Source organism: Aythya ferina (assembly GCF_964211825.1).
Source record: "Aythya ferina genome assembly, chromosome: Z".
Lineage (NCBI taxonomy): Eukaryota > Metazoa > Chordata > Aves > Anseriformes > Anatidae > Aythya > Aythya ferina.
The window spans coordinates 51219353-51239303 of record NC_140299.1 but is presented as its reverse complement, the minus strand read 5'-3'; positions in this window follow the sequence as shown (position 1 = coordinate 51239303).

Genomic DNA, 19951 nt, shown 5'->3' with positions numbered 1-19951 from the left:
AGGATGAGGACTCTGTCACAGCCAGTTAGGCTTGAGGTGCTGGGAGCTGGCTGATGACAGGACAGAGTACCTTTGCATCAAGTAACTGACATCCCCACAACCAACAAGGGAAGATACTACTCACCCTGGAGAGATGGTGATGTTGTTTGGGTGATGGAAGGCCCAACCCACCATGCTGAAGGGCTATGAAAATGTGTGCAAGGTTCTGTATGGGGAGCAGTGGAGATGGTGTGCTTCAGAAGTCCTGAGCTGGCCAGGGTACTGACCCAAACTGTCCTACACTTGCTGAGATCAAAAGCTTTCCTGTCGATTTGCCACAAGGGAGGAGCCACCTCACTCAAGGTACCCAAGTGTGACAGGCTCACCCATGCCATGTTGGAGGGCTCACAGGTCTCATAAGGCTGGGATGCGGTCTGGTGCTCTCAGCTGGTTTGGGTTCCTGGCACACAGAGCAGAGCTTGGCAGCACCAAAGACAAGCGCTGGCATGTGCTGTCAGCTTCACCCTGGCATTTTTGCTTAAACAGCATAGCGGGCTGGACCTGTCTTGATGAAGTGCAATACAGTGAGGGAAAAACTGGCCTCCTGCCCAGACCACGACAATGCAGATTGAATCACTCTCACATTCCTTCCTGGCTTGACTTTGCACAGGCAAAACCACCCACAGCGGGGGCTTAGCTATGTGCTCATGCCAAAATAGAGACTCTGTGGATGAGCATAGCCTTCTGACATCTCCTGTCATGTCTTGTGGTTGAATCAGGTGTGGAGCTCTTTGTTGGCTACCAAATACAAGTCCAGGAATGAATTCTTGTCTCATTGTCTTTGACTGACATGGGTGTGTTTTCTACAGCACTGTAAGAAAAGCCTCTCTTGGTTACATGATTTTTTTTTTTTTTTTTTTTTTCCAGATCCATTGGCCTGCAATATTTTTTTTTCTAAGACTTGCAGGAGTCTCTTTGTACCTATGGTTCTTCATATTGTTTCTTGATAAACAAGCTCTTTGGAAATCAAGGGTTCCTTTGCACCACTTTCACACAGTCTGCCTCAGGGCTCCAGTTATTATATTATACTATATATCGTCATATATTAAGGCTGTCAGGTGCATCTGTGGAATCAGTGAGAGTGGTATCTGTATTCTGTTATTTAACCATTTGTTAATGTCCAGAGAATTTTTTATTAAGTTCATCTTTTTGTGCTGCATAAGGAAAAATAATTTTATTGTTGTTTAGAGAGTCTTTCTTATTTTGCAGAATAATTGCCCAACATTTTATGGGACAATGTCTTCATTAGACTTAGCTTCTGCATCAAAAGGTAAGAGGTATCAGTAACCTGTAATGATATTTTCCTTTATAAATTCTCCCCCCCTCCCTCCCCTTTTTGTTGCTTGTGGTTTTAAAAGAAAAATTCTGCCTTTTTTATTTTCCCCGTTTCCTTATTGAAAAGTCAAGGTTCAAACCTGTAGGTGACTTGACAGCTACTCTGTTGTACAACATCAGCAAAAATAAATGTAACAAAGGATAAAATAAACGGCTATGTTGAAAGGTGATGGCAGGGGAAATCTGTATGCAAGAGCAGGAAGTAAAGACCTCTTGAATGAGGTTGTAAATCAACACTTAATTGCAGGTAGATGTTTCATAGGGATTGGAAGTGTCACTCTGCCCTCTGATAAACCTGAAACAACATATTAAGTCTCAGAGCTCTGCTTTTGCAAGAGACATCTGCTGTGAAATCCATGCAGATTAGTACTTCCATTGTCTGCATCTGGCTCAGAGCAGAGCTCACGAACAGAGCTGTGTAACTTTGCTGTAGTAACGATGTGGGTGCATGTCAGATTCCACTGTTTTATTCTGCTGTGAACTTAGGTCTCAGTTTATTACATCTCCTGTACAGCTCTCCATATTTAACAGATCTTCTGTCTTTGAAGCATAAAAAAATAATAACACCTTCAGGTTGTTATTTTGGAGTGCTAGTCATAATGCAGATCAAATTTATTCTGTAGATTCTTTAAATGAAAAGGGGTACTTAAAGGGTGATGTGAGATGTCCGAGGTCCCTAGGACCTCCTTTGGTTATACCAGTAATTTGACCTTCATTAAACTAAGGGAAAGGAAAAGCAGAGAGAAGTCTAGCTATTTTCTGCTAAAATCATAAATATGTAGGGCAATCCTTTATGTGTAAAGCTTCATCTGAATGGATGAAAAAGACTAGAAAGGAAAGGTAGACATGAGAAAAGGGAGAAAATTAAGAAGATCAGCAGCAATCCAGATCTTGATCTTATGTTTCTGGATACAGTTTCCAATTATCCAGTCTGTACATAATAAGTTTCAAATGAAGACTTATTGCTCCTGTTCTGCTTCATACTGATTATTCACTGCCAAGTGCCTGGGATCCGTAGGCATCATAGGGAAACCGATGCTTCATCTGCTTTTGTGTATCTGCCACTTAGGGGTTACCCCTGAGTCCCAGCAACTCCTGTGCTTTCACAAATGGAAAGGTGTCTTGATCTGATACCTGTCATTGGTGGTGGAAAGCTTATTTCCACATATTGTCTGGATCTGAGAGTGCTACATATGAGACTGGAGATGTGGGGTAGTAGGAGTAATTCCTTAATTTCTACTCAGTGGTACCATGCAGGGCATGGTCTTTAGCAGGTGAGTGCTGCTGTTGTGCATAACACATACCTTCTTCTTCTCTTCTTCTTCTTCTTGTTCTTGTTCTTCTTATTTTGTTCTTGTTCTTGTTCTTGTTCTTGTTCTTGTTCTTGTTCTTGTTCTTGTTCTTGTTCTTCTTGTTCTTCTTGTTCTTCTTCTTGTTCTTCTTCTTGTTCTTGTTCTTGTTCTTCTTCTTCTTCTTCTTCTTCTTCTGATTCTTCTTCTTCTTCTTCTTCTTCTTCTTCTTCTTCTTCTTCTTCTTCTTCTTCTTCTTCTTCTTCTTTTTTTTCCTTTTATTTTCTTTTTTCCTTTTTTTTTTTTTTTTTTTTTTCCAAAATTTTCTGTAAACTGTTCAAAGTTCAAAGCAGAGACCATATCATATCTGTTTGACTTGGCTTAATCTGAAGGCTTTGTCATCTCTTAAATTATTTTACAAAGTGCTTTGAGGGGAAGGGTTTGTGGTGGAAGAACACATGGCATCACAGACAAAGAAAGTGTTTGGTGATTAATTGACTCACTGATTCCAAGGGTTTTTTGTTTCTGATTTTTCTTTCTTTTGCCCTACTGCCTGCCAAGAGCTACACAGGGCAGCAGGTGCTGAGAGCAGAGCTGCACTTGGAGAAATGGCTCCATGGTGTTTCTTCTCTTGGGAGAGGACTGAGTTTTCCTTTCCAGCTTTTCCAGCTCAGGTTGTGGCAGTGTGCAGCCCTGGAAGGAGCAGGGAGGAGGGGGAGCCTCTCTGATTCATTGTGACAGCCTGCTCCTTCTCTGATTTCATGCATGATGTGCAGTATACTGAGCACCCCTCTGTCTTTCTGACACGTCTCCAAGGCCCTCTTTGTTGTGATATCTGAACACTGTGTGATCTTTAGTGCTGTTATCCTCCCAGCATTCCTGTAAAGCCAGTACAAGCACACTGTTCAGTTCTAAAAACAATGAATGCATTATGTTTGTGAACAATTATTTTTATCAGCACTCAACAGAAGTTAAGCACTTCTCACGATGGGAAGAAGACCATGTTTCAACACCTGCACCTTTTCAACGTTGCTAACCTTTATCATTTTCTGCATGCTACCAGTTACATTTCAAGGAAGTTGGCTCTTCTTTGTGATCAAAGTTGTGGACATTTTTATTATGCAATCACAAAGTTAGCAGACAATGAAAATCTGTATTGTATTAGGTCCTGTAGAAAGGTAGATGAAAAGATGGTCCCAGGATCAAGGACCCACTTGGAGGAAAAGTGAATTCCAGAGAAGTTTAAGTTAATTCCAGAGCAGGTTAAGTCTGTGTGAGTACATTTATATGGAAGTGCTTGGGTGCTGAGCTCCTTAGGAAGTGAGTACTGAGCAATCTGTACTAAAAGGCACACTCATGAGAGTTCATTGCTGCAGCACTGAAAGAGTAAATAACACTGCCAGACATGAGTTTGTCCTAGTTTTTTGTTTGTTTAGTTGGTTGTTTCCACTTATTTAATTTGTTTATTTATTTATTTATTTAAAGACAGAATACTTCCAAAGCAATGTAACACTTTTTCATAAATATGAGTCTGTAAATCCTTCCCTAAAAGGGTTCCCATGTCCATATATCAACTTCAGGGATTATGCTTTCTATGATGTAAAACTTTTTCTCTTCTGTTGAGGTTCCCCACATGTCCCGTTTGTTGCAAGTGGGATCTGTGATCCCACTTGTTTACGGAGGATGCTTGTGGCATGGTGGAAAGAAATTTTTCCCTGGGAATCATCCCTACTAACACTGATGGCTGTTCCATGTTTGAATCTGCCTATTCTTGTAAGATGTGATTGCCAAAGAGGAGATTTTATATGTGTAGAGGGAGCACTGGAGTTGTAACTTCCTGGCATGCTGCTTTGCAGGCAGTTCTAGGAAAGCACATCCCTGTGCTTTCACATCATGAAAGAGATGTGGAAAAACTTTGCAACCAATTTGGGCGTACAGAGAAAATGATTGTGATGGGAAAGTTTAAAAGTAACAGCCTTGTATGATCAAAAATGCTCAGTGGATATAGATAGAGGAACTGTGGCCTGTTTTGTTTTAGGACTATTTTTCCTTTTCTTTCTGAAGGGGCGGGAGGGGCTTACACTTCTGGCAAAGAGAAAAAAGGAATCATATGGTTTGAATTATTTGTGACTCAGAAAAAACGTTTATTCTTTTAGAGTAAAGAAAAGATATGAATGTAAGGAAATCTCTGCCCCTATTTGCGTATTTTGAAAAGTAGAGCCAACTTTGATTAGAAGCTGAATGAAACAGTGTCCTCTCCTCTCCTCTCCTCTCCTCTCCTCTCCTCTCCTCTCCTCTCCTCTCCTCTCCTCTCCTCTCCTCTCCTCTCCTCTCCTCTCCTCTCCTCTCCTCTCCTCTCCTCTCCTCTCCTCTCCTCTCCTCTCCTCTCCTCTCCTCTCCTCTCCTCTCCTCTCCTCTCCTCTCCTCTCCTCTCCTCTCCTCTCCTCTCCTCTCCTCTCCTCTCCTCTCCTCTCCTCTCCTCTCCTCTCCTCTCCTCTCCTCTCCTCAACTCAACTCAACTCAACTCAACTCAACCCAACCCAACTCAACTCAACTCACCATACCATCAAGATGGTCTTTGTACCAGAGAACTTGCAACTTGTGACTGGGAATGGGCACAACACTTGTGGCTGAAAGATAAAGCCTTCACTTTCTAACTTATAATTTCTTTTCTCTGCAGGTGTGGAACAGAAGAAAAATCTCTGGTTGATTGTCAGTGTAAGAACTGCAGAAGGGTGCTGTGGAGAAAAAAGAGGAAGTGGTTCTTTGAAGTTTTGGCTATCCTCAGAGCTGAGACTTGATCCATAGCCAAGAAGGCTAGCACTTTCTGGGAATAGGTAAATGGGTAGTGGAAACATGATTCTCTCAGAGCTGCTTGACTCCAGATTTGGGGACTTTGAAAGAGAGACTCATGGTGAGTTATTTAAAACTGAAGAAGGCAGCATTTTTAGATACTCCTACAAATGTTGAGAAAAACATCAATGCAATGTAGTCCATACATGCTCTGTCACCATGAAGATCCAAGCTACCAACTTTGTTTTGATCTAAAAGAAATCAATGGAGAATAGAATATTACCCACACACAGTTTGGTTTTGAGATAAACACCTCTAGCCTAGCAAGAGGAGTTTGCTGTTCCTTCACTTTACTTGAACAATGTTTTATGATCAGTTGTTAAAGAGAGATTCAGAGTGCAGTGCCATTCTGATGGACAGGACCTGCTCTTGCCTCTTAGGCCCACATACACAGTCTGATCCACTTTGTGTCTGAGGAAGCATTGTATCACCAGGAAGCTAACCTGTCTCTTCTCTGTGTAGGTTACCAGCCCCAAAAGACATCCTCCTGTACTTCTTTCTCCAGTTAACGTAAACAACTAGTATTTTTTTTTTTTTTCCAGAGAGCTCCACTCCCATTCAGTTTCTAAGCAACTGGACTGGGTGCTAATTTTATCCACTAATCCAGTGGTCACTGATTTTTAATGAGAAATGAACTTGTGCCAGAATCAGCTGTTGATGTAGTATTACTTTTCCTTTCAAATATTTGCATTAATGGAAGATTTTACAATGTAATTCTCTGAAATAATATTCTCTCTGCATGTGTTAAGCAATCAACTTTTATTTATTTATTTATTTATTTATTTATTTTTATTTTTAATGACCAGACTGGAAATGACCATGTAATAAATATTCTTCATACAGATGATTTTTACAGGTCCCTTCCAACCCAAGCCATTCTATTATTCTATTATTCCATGATACAAACAGCTGATTTGAAATCGGTTTAAAGGAATCTTTCAAACTTTGTGAAGGTAACACATATATTTTAAACTACAAGTATAATAGACATTAATATTATGTGGCTAAATTTTTGTTATCTGGAAATGGTGTTTTCAGGACTGGGTTACATCCCTTTAACAGTGTATTTGGGTTGGCTCTTTCAGAGGTCCAGTGTTTGCATCCAGAGGAAGAGGCTTCAGTTATCTTTACTTTGGGGGAAAAATGCTGTTGAGGGCCAGCTGCTAACATCTTGTAAAATGATCTGCCTCCATTTGCTTTGAGCTTGTGGCAAGGTCAAAAATTTTGATTGGATTGATTTCAACTTGGTGATGTTCTCCTGCTATCTTTTGCCAATGACAACCATCTCAATGTTAATAAGTCTATCCATTAGGATTGTATCTTCTGAGTGAATTGACCAGAGGGAACTCTGTGGGATTTTAATGTTAGCATTAAAGGGACAGGCAGCACAGAAGGGGTGGTGGTGTGGCTCTCTATATTAGAGAGTCTTTCGTTGTTGTAGAACTCAAGGGTGGGAATGACAAGGTTGAGTCCCTTTGTGTTAGGATCGGCAGGGAAAACAAGGCTAGTGTCCTGGTCGTGGTCTGTTATAGACCGCCAAACCAGGATGAGGAGACGGATGAGGAGTTTTACAGGCAACTGACAGAAGCTGTGAAATCTTCAGTGCTTGTACTCGTGGGGAACTTCAACTTCCCTGACATATCCTGGAAGCACAACACAGCCCAGAGAAAGCAGTCTAGGAGGTTTCTGGAGAGCGTGGAAGATGCTTCCTGACGCAGCTGGTTAGTGAACCTACCAGGGGTGGTACCCTGCTAGACCTTCTCTTCACAAACAGAGAAGGACTGGTGGAGGATGTGATTGTCAGGAGCTGTCTTGGGCAGAGTGACCACGAAATGGTGGAGTTCACTATTCTTGGCGAGGCCAGGGAGGGGACCAGTAAAACCGCTGTATTGGACTTTCGGAGGGCTGACTTTGAGCTGCTGAGGACACTGGTTGGTAGAGTCCCTTGGGAGGTGGTTCTGAAGGGCAGAGGGGTCCAGGAAGGCTGGGCGCTCTTCAAGAGGGAAATCTTAATGGCGCAGGAATGGTCTGTCCCCACGTGCCCAAAGATGAGCTGGCGGAGAAGAAGACCAGCCTGGCTCAACAGAGAATTGTGGCTTGAGCTTAGGAGAAAAAAGAGGGTTTATAATCTTTGGAAAAGTGGGCAGGCCACTAGGGAGGACTATAAGGATGTAGCGAGGCTGTGCAGGGACAAAATTAGGAAGGCCAAAGCTCATCTGGAGCTCAATCTGGCTACTGTTGTTAAAGATAACAAAAAACATTTTTATAAATACATCAACACAAAAAGGAGGACTAAGGAGAATCTCCATCCTTTACTGGATGTGCGGGGAGACTTAGTTACAAGAGATGAGGAAAAGGTGGAGATGCTTAATGCCTTCTTTGCCTCAGTCTTTAGCAGCAATACCGGTTGTTCTCTGGATACCCAGTACCCTGAGCTGGTGGAAGGGGATGGGGAGCAGGATGTGGCCCTCACTATCCACGAAGAACAGGTTGGTGACCTGCTACGGCACTTGGATGTGCACAAGTTGATGGGGCCATATGGGATCCACCTGAGGATACTGAGAGAACTGGCAGAGGAGCTGGCCAAGCCACTATTCATCATTTATCAGCAGTCCTGGCTATTGGGGGAGGTCCCAGTTGACTGGCGGCTAGCAAATGTGACACCCATCTACAAGAAGGGCCGGAGGACTGACCCAGAAAACTACAGGCCTGTCAGTTTGACCTCAGTACCAGGGAAGCTCATGGAGCAGATCCTCTTGAGAGTCATTATGCAGCACTTGCAGGGCAAGCAGGTGGTCAGGCCCAGTCAGCATGGGTTTATGAAAGGCAGATCCTGCTTGATGAACCTGATCTCCTTCTATGACAAAGTGATGTGCTGGGTGGACAAGGGAAAGGCTGTGGATGTGGTCTACCTTGACTTCAGCAAGGCTTTTGACACCGTCTCCCACAGCTTTCTCCTCAAGAAACTGGCTGCTCTTGGCTTGGACTGACGCACGCTTCGTTGGGTTAGAAACTGGCTGGATAGCCGGGACCAAAGAGTCGTGGTAAATGGAGCCAAGTCCAGTTGCAGGCCAGTCACTAGTGGCGTTCCCCAGGGCTCGGTGCTGGGGATGGTCCTCTTTAATATCTTCATCAATGATCTGGATGAGGACTTTGAGTGCACCCTCAGTAAGTTTGCAGATGACACCAAGCTAGGTGCGTGTGTCGATCTGCTTGAGGGTAGGAAGGCTCTGCAGGAGGATCTGGATGGGCTGCACCGATGGGCTGAGGTCAACTGCATGAAGTTTAACAAGGCCAAGTGCCGGGTCCTGCACCTGGGGCGCAATAACCCCAAGCAGAGCTACAGGCTGGGAGATGAGTGGTTGGAGAGCTGCCTGGCAGAGAAGGACCTGGGAGTGATGGTTGATAGTCGGCTGAATATGAGCCAGCAGTGTGCTCAGGTGGCCAAGAAGGCCAACAGCATCCTGGCTTGCATAAGAAGCAGTGTGGCCAGCAGGGCAAGGGAGGTGATTGTCCCTCTGTACTCGGCTCTGGTGAGGCCGCACTTCGAGTACTGTGTTCAGTTTTGGGCCCCTACGCTACAAGAAGGACATCGAGGTGCTTGAGCGGGTGCAGAGAAGGGCGACGAAGCTGGTGAGGGGCCTGGAGAACAAGTCCTATGAGGAGCGGCTGAGGGAGCTGGGCTTGTTCAGCCTGGAGAAGAGGAGGCTCAGGGGTGACCTTGTTGCTCTTTACAGATACCTTAAAGGAAGCTTTAGTGAGGTGGGGGTTGGCCTGTTCTCCCACGTGCCTGGTGACAGGACGAGGGGGAATGGGCTAAAGTTGCGCCAGGAGAGTTTTAGGTTAGATGTTAGGAAGAACTTCTTTACAGAAAGGGTTGTTAGACATTGGAACAGGCTGCCCAGGGAAATGGTGGAGTCACCATCCCTGGAAGTCTTCAAAAGACTTTTAGATGTAGAGCTTAGGGATATGGTTTAGTGGGGACTGTTAGTTGTGAAGTTGGACTCAATGATCTTGAGGTCTCTTCCAACCTAGAAATTCTGTGATTCTGTGATTCTGTAAATATGATTTACATGGTATTTGTCTGTACCTGCATAGGTATAAATGTTCAGAAGGGGAGAAATAGGGGGAAAGTTAGTTTTTCACTAGCTTGTGTAATGTGTGATTTATTTTTTACCCATTTGCCTTGCTGCCTTACCCTTGTTGGTTTTCACTTAGACAAAGGCTGTGAAGTCACCTTTCAGTATGACAAATCTTTTTTCTCCACTTCTGACATTAATGCATAACATTGGACAGGAAATCTCTCATATACCCTTTCTTCTGAGGCTGTGTGCAAAAAGAGGACAGAAAATGATATTTTTTCATGAGAAAAATAGTTCAAAATAATTTCTTCTATGCATTCTCTAGAGTTGAGCAGTCCAATGGCATCAATTAGAAAGGAACTGCAATGGAAATGGAAACATACAACGTAAAATGGGATCTTGTGTTATATAGCCACCCAATATGCATTAGAAGAGTTACAAAAGGAGTGATTTATTTCTCCCACTGCCTTTGCAAGGGACAGGTGTAAGCTCTCTTGCTGTGTTTGTAGGCCTTTCCTGGGAACTCAAAGCTTGCTGCTTCTCAGACTTTATTGTTGATGGTACTGCAGCCCTTTGTCATGGAAATGATGATGGCACCCTGGCAATTCCTTACTCCATCCACATCACCAGGCTGCATCAAGGGTCTGATTGCATTGCAGAATGTGTGGATAATGTGTTAAAGTGACTAATGGAGAACACCCACAGGAATGCCACCCTTTACGTTTAAAAAGCCAGATCAAAATTTCAGCTTCTAAAGAACCTTCAGAGAGGTGCTTGCCAGTGAGCTACAAACAGCCTCTGTTCTCCCTGGAGGCAACATCTGTGTGTAACCCAACTCCAAAGGCCTGACTCTCACATACAGTGAGGACCTGGCTCTACCCAAAGCACTGATGGTGTTAGGGCTGCCAGCCTCCTCTATGTGTGATGAAATAATACACACACAAAAGAACATGGGGTGGTGTGGTTAACCCCAACTTAGGAGACAGAACACCTCTTCATCTGTGAAGTACACATTTTTATTGGCATCTATCCAAGCATTTTTTCTGAAATGAATGTTTAAGCAAAAGTTCCCCTCCTGTTTTCCCAGCCCCACTGATAGAGCTATGGTGGTGCAACTTTAAATTTAGATCCTCCCTGTAGGCCATATATAACAATTGCCCTTTTAAGTTTCCTCTGTGGTCAGTGTGGTGTTAGGAGGGTTTCGTGTCAGAGTAAATCAATGCCAATCTTTTCAAGAGCCAATTACATCAGTTCATCTCCTAATTTTTTTTTTTTTTTTTTTTTTTTTCTGCCCATGTACCTGACCTGCAAGCAGACAGATGCCAAGAAAAGCAATCCCGGGAGCCCAAGTGCCGTGGTGGGTGCAGGAGGATCCCTTCTGTGGGATGCCACTGGGTGGGATGGAGAAGCTTTGAAAGGATCTCTAGAGCAAGAAGATGCATTCCTCATGGAAAGGGCAAGCAAGAAAAAAACAACAAATGAACATCAAGCTGCACAAGAGAACAAAACAAACAGCAGCTGCAGAGAACAGAATGCCAAAGGCTTAAACTGTGAGGTCCTAGCACAGAGTACCCAGATGCTTAGATTCATCTTGGTTCCCAGCACGTATTTTTGCACAAGAGTGAACAAACAAGCCACTTGAAGAAAACTTAAGAGCATCCTTGGAATTATTTTCCTATTCACGTGAAGCAAGTACAAGTAAAGAAAGTTGTTTTTTTCTTAGCTACAAAGAAAAAGTATGCTGCAAAAATTATTTTGTAGCTTTTATTTTGAGCCCTAATTGTGGCCCCATGTATAGAAAAGTTATGAAACCACAGCATAACTTCCAAGTAATATAAATTGCGAATTATAGGCTCCTGCTTGGTGTACTTTGAAGATTTGCTATTTTGTGTACAGACCATCCACTTTCTGCTGAAAACAGCAAAAGAAATGTCTGTGAAGTCAAGTCCTTAAAGTCACAATCCTTAAAGTGAAGTTTAGTTTTCCATATTTTAATTAGATATCACCATTTTGGGTTCCAGTTGTTTGCTTCTGTGGAATAACTTATAGCAACAGACAATCTTTAACACAATCCTACCTAGATCCATTGTGGTCATGGGTAATGATTTCAGTGTTATGTTGAAAAATTTTTGAGTTGCAAAAAAAAGCCAAGTGATTAGGGATACTGACACTCAGCTTGGAAATGTCATAGGGGTCTATCTAAAGTCATATCTGATGGCACTCCTGTGTGTGTGATGCTACTATGGAGATCTGAAAGCTTCTCTAACTTAGTGAAATAGACATTGAATTTCTGAAGTACATTGAAATAAAATTTCCTTGAGATAAAGATGAATACAAGAATAGTAGCCATAGCATAAGTCTGGGCACATATCATACCTAAAGCGGAGAGCTAAAGTCTCAGTATAGAGGTGAACATACTTTATTAATACGTATCCCTGCCTCTCTCTGATTGCGTGATTACAGCAATAGTGTCCGGAATACAGACTAATGGGATTAATTTATTTTTTTCCTAGAAGTTTAACATTGCATGGAGAGTTTATGTCAAGATCCTCTGAGTGGGTTGCTAACATCTTTGCATTCTAAAAATATGGTAGCTTTTTTTTCTTTTTTTTTTTTCTTTTTTTTTTTTTTTTTTCTTTTTCTGAAGTTCCCAGCCATGTTATGCTCTCAGTTTTACTCATTCTCTCTCCCTTGCTGCTTTAAGTTTGGAGCTCTAAGGCTTTCCTTTGGGTTTTATCAAATTACACACTGAAGAAAGGCATACATTTCAGAAACAGATGGATTTAATGTGCATGAAAATACATGCCTTTTAAAGAAACTAAATTAGTAGTTCCACTTCTTCCCCTTTTTATTGAAGACAGAGCTCTTGGAGATCTCTGGTCTAAAGCATAACTTTACAGACATAATCAAAATGAGATTTATTTGCCTGGATATTTGACAAAACATCAGAGCAATACCAAATCTGAAAGTTTCTAGTAGACACGAAGGGACCTGGGACAGTACTAATAAGATTTTTTTTTTTTTACTTTTTTTTTTTTTTTTTTTTTTTTTAAGGCTTTAAGTAAGCCTTAAAGTAAGAAATGTCTACATAAACTGTAGACATTTCACAATTTATAGGGAGTGTATTTGCAAATTTTCAGCCACCTGCATCTCTAAATATTTGTCTTACAAGATGGTTAAGTTGGACTCTCACTTTTTCCATTTTTTTTTCATGTCAAATTAGTGTTTTTTCCTTCTAATGGTGTGGTGTCTCTCACCATGAACTGAGAACAAAAAGTAAGGCCAGATTTTCTGAACACTTGGCTACCACAAAACTGCATTATGCAGAAAAGCTGAAGCAGAATAGTTGCTCTGCTCACCAGCTACATTTTGCCAAGTGGTGATTTTGCCTTGGCAGAGAGGGAGCTGGGACCTGCTCTGTTCTGCATCTGTGCTTACAGCACTGAATGTGAAAAGAGATGTGTAAAAATGCTGTGGTGGGATGGAACAGGGTGAGCTGTGGACATTTCATGTGGGACAATGCATAGGATAGGTCCAAGTCTCCCACAGACAAGACTCCTTAAATGTGTGGATGTATCCTAATCTGGAGTCGATATACTCTGTTGAAATAATTCTGAGTGACACTGCTGCAGAATTTCTTGTGGTATTTCTGGACCAGGAGAAAAAGCAAAAAACATGCCAATAATGTTTTTCCCACCCAGGATTGACCAAGGACTAATTAGACACCTTATTAAGGCTTTGATTCAGCAAGCCGCTTAATTATATTCGTGACTATTAACATATAATGAAGTCCACACTTTTTCTGCCCACTTAAATCTTGGAATGAATAAGATCAGACTGCTGAACAGGCTTGGAACTAAGCATGTGCTTTGTGACTTTTCTGAGCTCAAGCTCAGCCAGTTGGGTTTGCAGAAGTGCTCAGCACCATCCTGCCCCTTCCTTCTTAGAGGCTCTGATTTAGAAAGACATTATTTAAGGGAATCACTTGGGTACGTGCTTCTGAGCTTTCCTGACCAGTAACACATTGAGATTGGCCTGGTATTTGTGACATACTAAAATATGCTGTCTCCTCATTGGGAGCTGCTGAATCAGATCATCAAAAAAAGAAAATACTGATGTAAACATTCATACCTCTTTATAGAAAGCAAATATTTTCTCTTAAAAATATTCAAAGTTATGTTACCAGTTGATGATCACCAAGTATGTTACAAGTCACTTCTAACTGGCAGCAAAAATCATGCATTCAGCTGTGTTATACAGCTTCCCTGATGCAGCAAAACTGGATGTCACAAGAGTTACTTTTCTTTTGTCAATCCCTCTGCCAGTAAATGGCCACAACCCAGCAATGCATTGACACAACCCCCATTTGAAATTAAATGCTAATTCACAGTATGTTTTACAGTCCTAATAGAGTTTTTCAGTTCATCAGCTAATCTTCAAATAGAAAAGAGTCTTTTTAAGTTTTCCAGAATTGGATTATCCATCTCTAATACGTATTCCAGTGATCTCAAGGACTGTCTGAACTTGGGGCTTTTTTTAATACTTCCTCTCTCAGCTTGTGATTAGATGATTCAGTATTTTGCATGAATGCGGCTAATCCAGCCACATTTCTCTATAAAAATGTGCAGAACTAGCAGTTATTTGCATTCTTTAATTTTATAAAATGCACTATGTGGTATAGCTGAGAATTATTTTCTTTAGTTTTTATCCCCAGTTATTATTACTCTATTCTTCTCACCTTTCATCCACACCATCTATGGTTCTGCAGCTTAGCTCCAAATATGTCAGAATCAGAACACTGACTTGCTGAAGCTAGTGGGAAAATTTTGTGATTTCTGTGTTGAAGACCAGAATCCCCCCAAAACTTGAAAAAAATTGTCATGATAAACCATGAAGCAGTTATGACCTCCTTACAGGCATACATTTTGTTTAATAACTCACCATCAGATAGCCTGGTTATCTATTACTGTAATGGGTCCCAGTCCCCTGGTAACAAATATAAATGTAAAGTAAACATACACTTAGGTTCTTTTTTTGGAACAAACCACCTAGTTCCTTTTGAGAAGAAAGCTGGGTGTGGTATAGTACATGATAGGGAGAATTCCTTGTAGATAGTATAGTTGAGACACACCAGGTTTATCACTCTCCATTCCCTATGGCCCTTGACTGTTAGCCCAGAAGGCTTTGTGCCATCAAACAACACATACCCATGGCATGTTATTAAACGAAGTATTGTGGTGGAGCAAAAGCTCCAGGATTATATGTGTTTGGAACTTAGAAATCATGAATAATGTATTGTCTTAGGGCTGCAGATGGAGGTTGAGGGGTGCACAGTGGAATGGATTGAGCTCCTCTGGGACAGGTCGAGGTCCTGGTGCACTCTGCACACTCACTTTGAGAGCACAGTGTGCTTTCACAGGGGAAGGGCTATGTGCCATGGGAATGCTATACAAATTTACCAGGAGAAAGGCAAACAAAGAAGTCAAAAGATGTACATAGGTGATAACAAAGTAAATATTAGAAAAGTTGACCTTTATTATGCTAGTATAATACAATATCAGTAAGGAACAAATAGTTGGACATTCATGGCTGGGTAGGCTGAGAACAGTACAGTTTGGGCTGATAACACTCCAGCTTGCTGTTGGTACAACTTAGACTGAGAGTACATTTAAAAACATATATGAGAGTCTTCAGTTTTAGCTTTCTTTGTGTGCCTGAAGTAGATCTGATATTCATGGAGGAAAGAGCCATGATGGCAGGGTGTTGGGTCAGTGCAAAGGCGAAGGCAAAACCCCTTGGTTTTCACTCTTCCCAACAGCTTACAGATCCTTCACCTTGAAGACATTACAGGTTAGTTTGTCAGGAAGTTACAAAGGTTGTATCACACATTTTTGGCTTTTTCAGTGAAAAGTGTGACTTTCCTCAAACTCTCATACTTGAGCTGGACCGATGGGCTGAGGTCAACTGCATGAAGTTTAACAAGGCCAAGTGCCGGGTCCTGCACCTGGGGCGCAATAACCCCAAGCAGAGCTACAGGCTGGGAGAGGAATGGTTGGAAAGCTGCCAGGCAGAGAACGACCTGGGAGTGATGGTGGACAGTCGGCTGAATATGAGCCAGCAGTGTGCTCAGGTGGCCAAGAAGGCCAACGGCATCCTGGCTTGTATTAGGAACAGAGTGACCAGCAGGGCTAGGGAGGTGATCGTCCCCCTGTACTCAGCTCTGGTGAGGCCGCACCTCGAGTACTGTGTTCAGTTTTGGGCCCCTCGCTACAAGAAGGACATCGAGGTGCTTGAGCGGGTGCAGAGAAGGGCGACGAAGCTGGTGAGGGGCCTGGAGAACAAGTCCTACGAGGAGCGGCTGAGGGAGCTGGGCTTGTTCAGCCTGGAGAAGAGGAGGCTCAGGGGCGACCTTATCGCTCTTTTTAGGTACCTCAAGGGAGGCTGTAGCAAGGTGGGGGTTGGCCTGTTCTCCCACGTGCCTGGTGACAGGACGAGGGGGAATGGGCTTAAGTTGAGCCAGGGGAGTTTTAGGTTAGATGTTAGGAAGAACTTCTTTACAGAAAGGGTTGTGAGGCATTGGAACAGGCTGCCCAGGGAAGTGGTGGAGTCACCATCCCTGGAAGTCTTCAAAAGACTTTTAGATGTAGAGCTTAGGGATATGGTTTAGTGGAGGGCTGTTAGCGTTAGGTTGGAGGTTGGACTCGATGACCTTGAGGTCTCTTCCAACCTAGAAAATTCTGTGATTCTGTGATTCTGTGAGCTGTGGATGTTAATAGAGGTATCCATGAATTTCATCAGGAAACAGACTGGGCTCTGCAGTGGAAGGGGCACCCTGTTTAACATTTCAGATATAAAACACACAGCCTAATTCCCTTGTGATCTGAGAGGGAAAAAGCTTCCATCTCCCTTTTTCCAAATCTCTCATAACTTCTAGGTCTCAGCCTCCTATGCTGTGAATAAATATTGTCTTGCAGCCTCAATGTCTGAGCACTGCATGATGACAAATTGCAGGAAACAGACATCCTTTTCCTGTGTTTTTCCTCCTAGCATTAGCATATTTGAAGGCTATGTCAGAGATTAATAATTCATCACTGTTTTACACAGTAATAGATAGTATTGCCTTTAAATTTTGTTGATATCCTTTAATGTGTTCCATAAATAAAACAGTTTAACTGTAGTAGAGGAAAAGACAAGAAATGCGTACAGCAGTTGAAATGTCAAATTATCAAATAGTTCCTTTCAGGTACCCATGCATTCTGCATGTTTTGGCAAACTCCAGACTCCCACAGTGCTAGAACAGAAAGCCACTTTCTAGCTATGGATTGAAGTCTGAACTGGTGAGAAATGGTGTGTGAACTGGGGGCTTAACACTTGAAGTGATGTACATAAGGTGGTCTTATACCTAGTGCCTCAGCTGAAAACTCAGAGCAGGGATAAGTCCCACCTCTGTAGAAGTCAACGGGAGATTCACAGTTGGCTTCAGGGTGCATCTTCAGAATCTCAGATGAGCTTGAAATCTCTTACCTTAGTTTATCTTGGAGTGTTTGTACATGTTTTAATGGAAAGAAAGCAGATAAGTTTTAATATCTCCTTCACTAAGTTAACAAATAACAAAGTGAAACAAAGAAGCAAAGAAAGGTTAACTTTGTTCTATTTATTTTTAAACATCTTCAGCTTTTGGAGCAAGAAAGTCACCTTTACAGTTCACTATGGTTTTGGTAAGAGATGTAAGACAAATTGTTTTAAATATGCTTTGTTTCCAATAAACTGATATTTTCCAAGTGACTTTCTGCTACCTAATGCTGAAGACACTATGGTGTTTATTATTTGCTGCTCCATAGCTCCGTAATAACATTTTTTTTTTTTTAAATGGACTCCTTTACAGGGAATTTTAACATCAAATTCCAAACAATCCTCTTTTGTTTTGGATTTTTGTGCTAGTGATTGGATGGGGATTGTAGAGGTAAGCTTATAAAATATTTTTGGAACAGATTGTAAATAACCTAGATGGATTATATACGCTCAAGTTTCTTTTGCACACATGATTTACTTGCTGACATTTCCTCATTCTCTGTGTGATGAGATTTGTTTTGCAAACAACGCCAAGTGAGAAAATCAAGTAAATAATCTTATTCCTATTTGAGTTTCCATCTTAATGTGGATGAAGGCAATGGTATTTCTTAAAAACTTTGGCAGGAATGATTGGTGTTGGAGTTTCTGTATTTTTGTGCATTTAATTACCTGATGAAAAGCAGAGGTTGCCCCTGCAGTTCCTGGATATTTATCCAGTCAATGAATATCTATAAGTGAGATTTGTCTTGTATTAATGACCCAAAAGTTGTATGATTCTTTTCCAGTTAGGCTACATGCTCCTGTGTTGTATAAATGACTTTGGGTCTTCTCTGTTCTTTCTGTCTAGAGACACAGAGATTATCCTGGGGATGCAGAATTGCTTAATGATCCCCTAACCTGCATTTCAGTGGCCTGTCCACTGGATACATTTTTTCAGTGATGGCAGTGGCTGTGTCATACCAAGGTAGTTTATACGGATGTGCAAGGTTAGATGTAGGAAGGAGGTAAAGCAAGAGGTAAGTCCTGGTCTGTAATCAGAGACACAAAAGTATTTCAGAGACATGTATGCAATTTCTCCTATGGCAGTTCATCCCATGTTCATGAAGTATTCACATTTCTCCTTTGGAAGGATATTGTGTGAAGGGCTGATATATCTATCTTCTCAGTACAGATTTTACTCTGTCATCTATAAGTCACTTCCATTTGTTTTTTAAATAAGTTTAAAAATCAAAAGGGAATATTCCTTTTGAAATATTCCTCAGAGCAGTTCATGAAGAATGAAGTTCCAGAATACATAAAGCAAGGACAGGTCTTCTCTTCCAAGCTGTCAGTTTTAATATTAGCCATTTCCTTGATCTTAGTAAAGCTAGGAAATTGCTGTGGTTCAATGCCAATGCAAATGGCTAGAGCAAATTTTTTTTTCTTTTTTTTCTTACTAGGACATAGATACTTTTGTTTGCCAAAACAGCAACTTGGAACTGCATGTGCCTCATGACAACATCTAATAGAAGCCACTATATTCTGCCTTTCCTGCTTTGATGCTAACTGTCCAGAATGAATTTGATCTATCTGGACAAACCATGGTATGGACCTTTTCCTCATCCTGCCTTTATTTGCTAACACTAGGTAATCATATAATATAACAGTCATGCTCAGGGAATAATAATGCTTTTGGGCAGCTTGTTGCAGGCTACCAAACAAAACAGAACAACCTGTTTCTCTTGTTATTTTGATAAGAACAACAGATGATAAACAATAATGTTCTTTTAGAAGCAGTTCATTTGCTGTCTGAAGAGAAGTGCAAAAAAGCATGGGTTGAGATAAAGACAATTAAATAAGAAAAAGAGAGAAAGAAAGAAAGAGAGAAAAAAAAAAAGAGAAAGAGAGGAGAGAAAGAAAGAGAGAGAGAGAGAAAGAGAGAGAAAGAGGGAGAGGAAGGAAGGAAGGAAGGAAGGAAGGAAGGAAGCAAGCAAGCAAGCAAGCAAGCAAGCACAAATAAATGGCAGGGCAGCATGAGAAGATGAAAAGTCCTTGGCTCTGTGTAAGCACTGCTCAGCAGCAACTAAAAGAAGTGTGTTATCAACAGTATTCTCATCCTAAATCCAAAACACATATTAGCTGCTAGGAAGAAAAGTAACTCTATCCCAACCAAAAACAAAACAGACAAATATGTTAAGATGACACCTTTGAGTTTGCAACAGGTGTCTGTACAATTAGGTACATATAAAGCTGGGTGCTTTCCAAAGTGTCTTTTTTTGAAAGTAATGTTTCTTTGCAATAAGAAAGTTATGCTTTTTCCCCTACTTAATTCTTAGCTGGGCAACTGAAATCCAAATTTTCCCATTGAACAGCTTTGATATGAGAACACTGAAGTCTTGGTTGTGCATTAGAGAACTACAGCTCAGTTGCTTCAAGTTCTGCCCCCTCCTCATGGTCCAGGTCCCCAGTGGGGCTCAGCACATTTGCCCACAACACTGTGAGGTACCAAAGGGTGGGAAGCGGGATCTGGCAAGGGGCTGGCACAAGGAATTCAGAATTCTTCAGATGTAATTCCCATCACTTCCTGGTGGCTGAAGCCAATGCTGAAATGAATGTTTCTCCTGATCAAACCTGAAGTAATTCCAAGGTTTGGAGTCTAAGCCTCTTCCTGAACTCAGAGGGACTGAAGTCTGGCTTCTCTGACATAAATACTGAAGTATGGAGCTCTGAAACATATCCCCTATGTGGAAAGCAGCTTTTTCTTCAAAACTGTGAGTGAGATCACTTCTAACTGGAAACTAG